General features: G+C 46.4%; 1 protein-coding gene across 2 annotated transcripts in view; it reads right to left on the minus strand.

Moving 5' to 3' along the window:
• The window catches only part of PRDM15 (PR/SET domain 15), a 40,012-nt gene extending 36,572 nt beyond the window's left edge, over window positions 1–3,440 (minus strand). For both annotated transcript variants that reach the window (XM_081859040.1, XM_081859039.1), the window contains exon 1: window positions 3,303–3,440. The gene's annotated coding sequence lies outside the window, so the exon portion shown is untranslated. The remainder of the gene's footprint in view (window positions 1–3,302) is intronic.
• Between the last annotated feature and the right edge of the window lie 3,558 nt (window positions 3,441–6,998).

Consider the following 6,998-nt stretch of genomic DNA (forward strand, 5'->3'; position numbering starts at 1 on the left):
TAATCCTAGCTCTCTGGAAACACTATTTTGACTCTCATGCTGTTTTGATTTGTGAGCAAATCATTTCAAGTGTGTATTTTATGTAACAAGTACCCCATAAGTCTGTTAGCTGGGATGGCTCAAAAAGTGATTAAATTCAAATGATATTCTCTCCATAGCTAATATATGATAGCTAAATGGCACCTACATACTCAGGAGTACTCTTCTGAATATCACATGCTGGGGACAGAAGGCTAACTTTATACCCTGCTTGTAAACATCCCAGAAGCACCAGGATCCTGGGAGATAAACAAGACATGTCCAGGAAAATGAACACTGACTTTAATTGTGTTTTGACCTCCACCTTCCTCTAGGGCAGTTTCCCAAACTTGGGTCTCCAGCTGTTTTTGGACTACAGCTTCCAACATCCCTAGCTAGCAGGACCAGTAGTCAGAGATAATGGGAATTGTAGTCCCAAAACAGGTGGAGACCCAAGTTTGGGAAACACTGGTCTAGCACTACTGTCCCAAACATTGACTTTGGCTCACAAGTGGTACAACGAGAATGAACCCTGGATAGTCCAAAATTAGAATCATAGTTGGAAGACTTCCAAAGATCTAGTCCAACCCCGTGCAATGCAGGAATGTGCAGCAGTCCCACATGTGGATCGAACCTGCAACCTTGGTATTATCAGTACCACACACTAACCAGCTGAGCCATATAGATGACAGATGGGAAGGGGGTGTGGAACACTGCACTATACAAGTCTTTAAGTTGCAAATCAACATGTTGACAAAAGCAGAGTCAATACATTTTATACTTGGTTGCAGTATTTATACATTCGTGGAAATTTTCAGTGCTTATAACTGTTGTTAGCACTATGTTTTTTTCTTCTCTTTTTTCTTTTTGGTATTTTTAATGCCTTAGTTTCCCATTGACACACAAGGCAAAATTCAGATGCACCATACTAATTAATTTTATTGCAATGCTTTCATTTTGCAAAAATATAAATGAATAATCATACTGATATCAAGGCTACATGACTACAGAAATAGCATCCATGAAATAAACACAGATAATAACTTGCAGTAAACTGCTAATTGGTACATTTTTCTTTGGGCAAGATAGGTGAGGAAGCAGAACTAATTAAAAAAGCAGCATCAAAAGAGTGAGATCATATCTGAGTATAGCTGAGAAAACATAGACACCTGATACTTAGTAAACAGTCCAATGCCAATCCTACAACTAGATGAGATTTTAAGACAAACATGCAAGTATTTGCATGATTAAAGGTATTAGAGAAAATTTATTTACATCAATAACAGGAGGAGGAAAGAGACTGCGCGGATTAATGGATTAACTAATATCTGAATTTGTGCAAGGAAACAAGAAAAATGCTTTCCAATATTTTATTTTGCTCACTTATTGAATATTATAGTATTGGTTTTAAATTTACGAGAGATTATTTTGAAGCATCTTTGCCACCTTAAATGGGCCTCTAATAGCAAACTTCATGGGTTCCAAAGGTGTTTTAGGACCATACAATGGCACCCATGCATCTTGCAGTTGAATGTATCAATCATCAAGTACGCTGTGGGCACCATTAAACAATAAAATTTATTGAACAAACATACCTCCCCCTTTATATCTACTATCAACAGTGGTTGGAACATGGAGCCTTAATTAACTTCCTCAGCAGGACGTGACCATGTGTGAAGGAGAAAAAATAAATGCACCATGGAAATCGGCAGTTTCCCTTGAAAACACTCCATGACGTTACGCTGAGTGTGTCAACACAAGCCAGAGTGCAAATAAGTATTAATGATGGAGAATCCAAAAATTGGAAAAGCCTCCACCCCCATATCAGATTAGTACATGAACAGTAATCCTACTCTAAATTCCATTTTGGGGATTTTACAAGCCACCTATGACGGGTCACTTCACACATTCCTTTCTGACATGTTAATATTTTTGACAGTGTAGTATGTGGCCCTCGATACAGGTAAACAGGTCAAGAAACACTGCATCTGTATTCAATGTCTTTTTATTAAAACCAGTTAACACTTGCAGTTTTCACATTTATTTTCAAACATGGACATGACCCCTATGATTAAACTAGTATTTTGAAAAATGTGATAAAAAGAGAGCAATTTATGCCACTGGATGAATCTGCCTGGCTAACAAACCTTTGCCAGTCCATCCACATCAGAGGATGAAATATAGTTCCAACAGTAACTGCTTATAGCCAAATGGATGATTGGAGAATGGGGAAAATACCTGACTCAAGCATACATTTAATATTTAAAATATCATGAGAATTAATTTATCAGAATATAACATCATCGGCATAATCAGCAAGCTATTCTACCAGATCTACTTCTCAACCGAGGCGAGTGGAGAATTTTTTAAAAAGAGCATTTTATATGTTTATTTTAAAGAAACCCACATTGTTTCAATGCATTGAGAAAACGCGACTGCAAAGACAGGACGTGCCAGATATGCCGAAGGTCCGCGCGCGTGTGTGTGACCTTGTGTATGTGGCACCAAAGGACCAAGCGGGCGCCAGAGAGAGGGCACAATCTGCGGGAGAAAGCGCTGCCTGCGGATTTTAAGGAGAGAGTCCCGCACCACTCCGAGTCGCTGCAGTCTATGGAGCAGGCCACCTCCACACGCCCCCTTCGCAAGAGCGGCGCCTGCCCTGCCCTTCTCCAGCCGCGCACCAGGCGCAGGCACGGAGGGCGCTTTGTCCTGCCCCCGGGCAAGCCGAAGTCCTCCGCTTCCCAGCCCCAGGGCGAGCCCGAGCCTCGCCTCTTGGGGTGCACCGCCCGCCCGCCGCGCTCCCTCCCCGAGCACAGGGGCTGCCCCACCCAGGTCCGGTGAGGGTTGGAGGGGAAAGGAGGAGAGGGCGCGGGGCGGGAGAGAAACGCAGCCCAGGGCGGCGGCGGCGGCGGAGGCGCCAGGCGAGCCTTGCCCGGGCGGGCGGGCGGGCGGCTGCCTGGGTTGGGCTGGGGATCCGGGAGCGGCTCCGCCGGGTTTTGCCTCGGACCCGCCTCGCCCCCTCCACGCCGCGCGGCCGCAGGCGGCTCCTGCCTGTAACAAAGAACAGGCGGCGTGGAGGAGGAGAGCGGGACGGAGGGGAGGGAGCAGCAGGCGGCGCCGCGGCCGCTGCCGGGGCCCCGCCGCGCCTCCCCGAGAAGCGCCCCGCGCGCGCCAGAGGGGGCCCGCCGGCCCAGAGTCCCCGCGCGGGGGGCGAGGGCGGCTCCCGGCGGCGAGGGGGCGGCGCGCGGCGAGGCGGGAGGGTGGGGGAGGGGGGGCTGCCTTACCTGCTTTTGGAATGTTCACACCCGGATCGAATCCGGGCTCCAGGTTCCGATCCGAGCCGGAAACCACGCGCCACCGGAAGCTGGAGCTTGGTTGTTCGCGAGGCACCATGGGAATCGTAGTTCAGGGAGTCGGGGGGGGGTGGAGTGGAGAAGTGTTGCTGGCGCGGCGGCTGTGAAACCAGGGCGGACGGGCGAGGTGGATGGGGAGAGTGGCAGGCGAGCTTCTGCTGAGCCGCTTTGTGCTAAGAGGAGGAGAGGGCAGAAGTTCTATGGCAACGGCAGCAGCCAAGGGAGGATGGGCAGCTCTGTGTGACACGCGCACATGCGCGCCACCGCCTGGCACAGCTGAGCACGGGTGAAATCCTGGCACCTGCCCAGGATTACAGTTTCGGTTAAGCGGTGTTAGTTGCCTGACGAGGGACTCGCTTCTGAAAAACATGCCGTGCAGTTTTCGTGTTTTTCTAAAAGGCAACGAAGTGCTGGATGACATTCAGGAAGGAGACGTAGCGCAAACTTTTGCAGGGCTGCATAACCGCGTCGGAATTAATGCACATGGAAGGTTGCGCGTCCGAATGGTTCAGCGTGTCAGAGACAGATGTTTAGGGGAGGATGAGACGTTGGGTTCCACTAATTAGGGGTACCAGCTTATTCTGAGAGCAATCAACAGTGCTGGTGTTGACCTTCATTAATGCCAAAGGCTTGGGTTTAGGTTAGTTGAGGGACCGACCGCCTTCGTCCATTTCATCCTGCCCAAGAACTGAGACCTCCCACCACCGCCAGCATCCCTTTTCTCCGTCGTTTCAGGTATTAGCCGTAGATAATATCCTCTTGGGGAGGACGCCCTCCCCTGAAAGTTTCGTCTGGCTCCTTCACTGCTTGCGTTTCACCAGAACAGTTAAATTTCTCTCTTAAAACAGGCCTTTAAATTCCATCCAGAGTAGCTGGAATCAGCAGAGCATTCACTGCCAGTGGCTCTACCACTCAAATTGTGCCCACCCCCACCCCGTTAAGATGTCTCTGCCCATCCTTAAGGTGACTGGGAAAACTATACCATACCAGACAAAGCAATATACAGGTGAGGGGGGGGGGCACACAGCAGTTTAGAATACAGAAGCTTCATCCATTTTGGTGTGAGGTGCCCTGTGTGTTATTAAAATGATATTTTGACAAAATCTTCCAGAGTTTTTCTAGACCCCTTTACGATGGGAGATAGGTACTGCTCTTTTCTTTTTTTACTTGCAATGCAAGCTGAGCAGAAAAGGTTGATAACTTGCTTCTTTCAGCTAAGCTGGGTCCACACTTAGTGTGTTAATACATTCCTAGGTCAGTTCTCATGTGAGCATTCATGGACCTTTGTCTACTCATGAGCACAAACCAGAGTGCAAACCAGTATTGAGGTGGGATAATCCAACAAGTGAGATGGTTGTATCCACACTGCCCAGGCTTGCACTCCGGGGAGGTCACTTTGGTGCTACTAACACATTGATTTGACTTCACCCCATGAGACACACTCCATTGTCTCTCGAAACAGATGCCAACAACAAGGTTGTATTCACACTGTGTTGTTCCCTCCCCTCAACTCTCAATTAATACTTCACCTACCTTAAGTTCTGGAAGCCTGATGGTGCCTTGTGGACATGCAGACAGGCACTTATGTGCACACACCCCTTTTAAGTCTTTTTTGAATCAAGTTTTCCAGTGTATTATTAGCATGATTGCCCACTCTTCACCCCACGGTCCCAGGTGGATTATGATAGTAACAATTTAACCCACTGTTTGCATAAATGAGCAGTCAAATAAATGTATGCTACTCCAAGCAAGGTAAGGATTTGAAGTCACTCACGTGGAAGTATGTTGCTTCCTTTCTCCACTTTTGCTTTCGTGTTCCTGGAGCTGCAAGGGCAATTGTTTTTTTAACTTAGCTGTTTTGTGCAAGGGCAGTTCTGCACAAAAGAGCCGTTTAAAAATACAAGTACTCACAGTTTATGTGAGGAGATGGTGCATAGGCACAACCCACCCCTGACATACTCAAAGCACCCTCTTAGAACTGCCCCTAAGTGAACAGTCTTTCCCTCTGGAGCACAGGTCTTGGTGAACACACACACACACACACACACACACACACGAAGCTAGACAGAGTTCTCAAGAGAGCCTCTGAGAGCCAAGTAAACAAGTATGGGAACTTAAAATCTCTCTGCCTTCTGTGCATTTTGTTATGTACTGAAGTTTTCACCCTGGCCACCAGGACTATCATGTATATAGTTTTCACTCAGGTCCACGTCAGTTACCGTACTTTAGGCGGGAAAACCTGGGTTGTTGTTGCTACAATGTTGATAGCCGGCTGCCTATAAAAGCAGGCCGGCTGAGCTGTTTGCTGTTCAGTTCTGTTCTGGCCTGTAAATAAACAAGAGTTGTTTGAAGAATCGCTGTGTCATCTGATATGTTCACCCACAACTGAACACATTTAATTTGTACGATTCCAACCAGCCGGACTTCAACTGCAAAAAGTTGAAACTGCACATGTTAAAAGTGTGTAAGCTACAAGTTATGTGTACTGCAAAACAACAACCCCCTCCCTATTAACCAGTGGAAAAAGGCAGGCTGCGTCTTTGCCTTTGGGCTGCTAAAAACAAAATGGAAGTGGGGGTGGGGATATGTAAAAGGCAGCATGCAGTAATGAAGAAGCCACACAATGTACCTTTGGCATTTTTTTTTTAAATCCAGCAACAGAGCTTTAAGGTTTTCAAATAGTTTTTAAATGTCTTCAAGTATTTGTAAGTTAGAGCAACAAGTGCTTCTCTTTCTAAAAACAGTTTTGCATTTCATTCCACTTATGTGCCATCGTCAAGCTATACAATAAAGCAAAAGCATAACTGAACGCATTTTCAATCCATCCTAAATTCATTTACATGGAAGCAAGCCCCATCCATTATGAAATGGGCCTTACCTCCAAGAAAGCGTTAACTAGGATCACATGGTGCTTATACACAAATATTTCATTTTTATAAGTTAATACTCTTTAACAGTCCATCTATAATAAGCTTTCATATTAGAAGCTAGCATTTGCCCAGCATACTGGAAACTGTTGCTTCACCTCAACAGCCTCCTTTTGAATATTGGCCTTTAGAATGCTGCATCCAAACCATCATTACAGTGGTGCCTCACAAGAAGAAATTAATCCATTCCGCGAGTCTCTTCGTATACTGGTTTTTTCGTCTTGCGAAGCAAGCCCACTGACATCTTAGCGGATTAGCGCTATTAGCGGTTTAGCGGCTTTTAGCGATCAGCTGTTAAGCGGCTTATCAGCGGATCAGCTGATAAGCAGCTTAACGGCTTAGGAAAAGGGGGGATTAAGGGAAAAAAACCCGCAGGAACTTGCAAGACATTTTCGTCTTGCGAAGCAAGCCCATAGGGAAATTCGTTTTGCGAAGCGCCTCCAAAACGGAAAACCCTTTCGTCTAGCGGGTTTTCCGTCTTGCGAGGCGTTCGTCTTGCGGGGCACCACTGTATAACTTATGTAAATCACTAATGCATATATCAGAAACAGTATCCCTTATCCCAATGATCTCTCTTGATTCAGTGGTTATAAGCAGCAGTGGTATTGGTATAGGTTTCACCTGAATAAAAGTTAACAAGGGTTGATTGTTTACTTCAATCAAGCCACCTGTTCCAAAGTAAGTCCCAATGAAGTCAGAA

This window comes from Podarcis erhardii (assembly GCF_964252035.2).
Source record: "Podarcis erhardii genome assembly, chromosome: 4".
Lineage (NCBI taxonomy): Eukaryota > Metazoa > Chordata > Lepidosauria > Squamata > Lacertidae > Podarcis > Podarcis erhardii.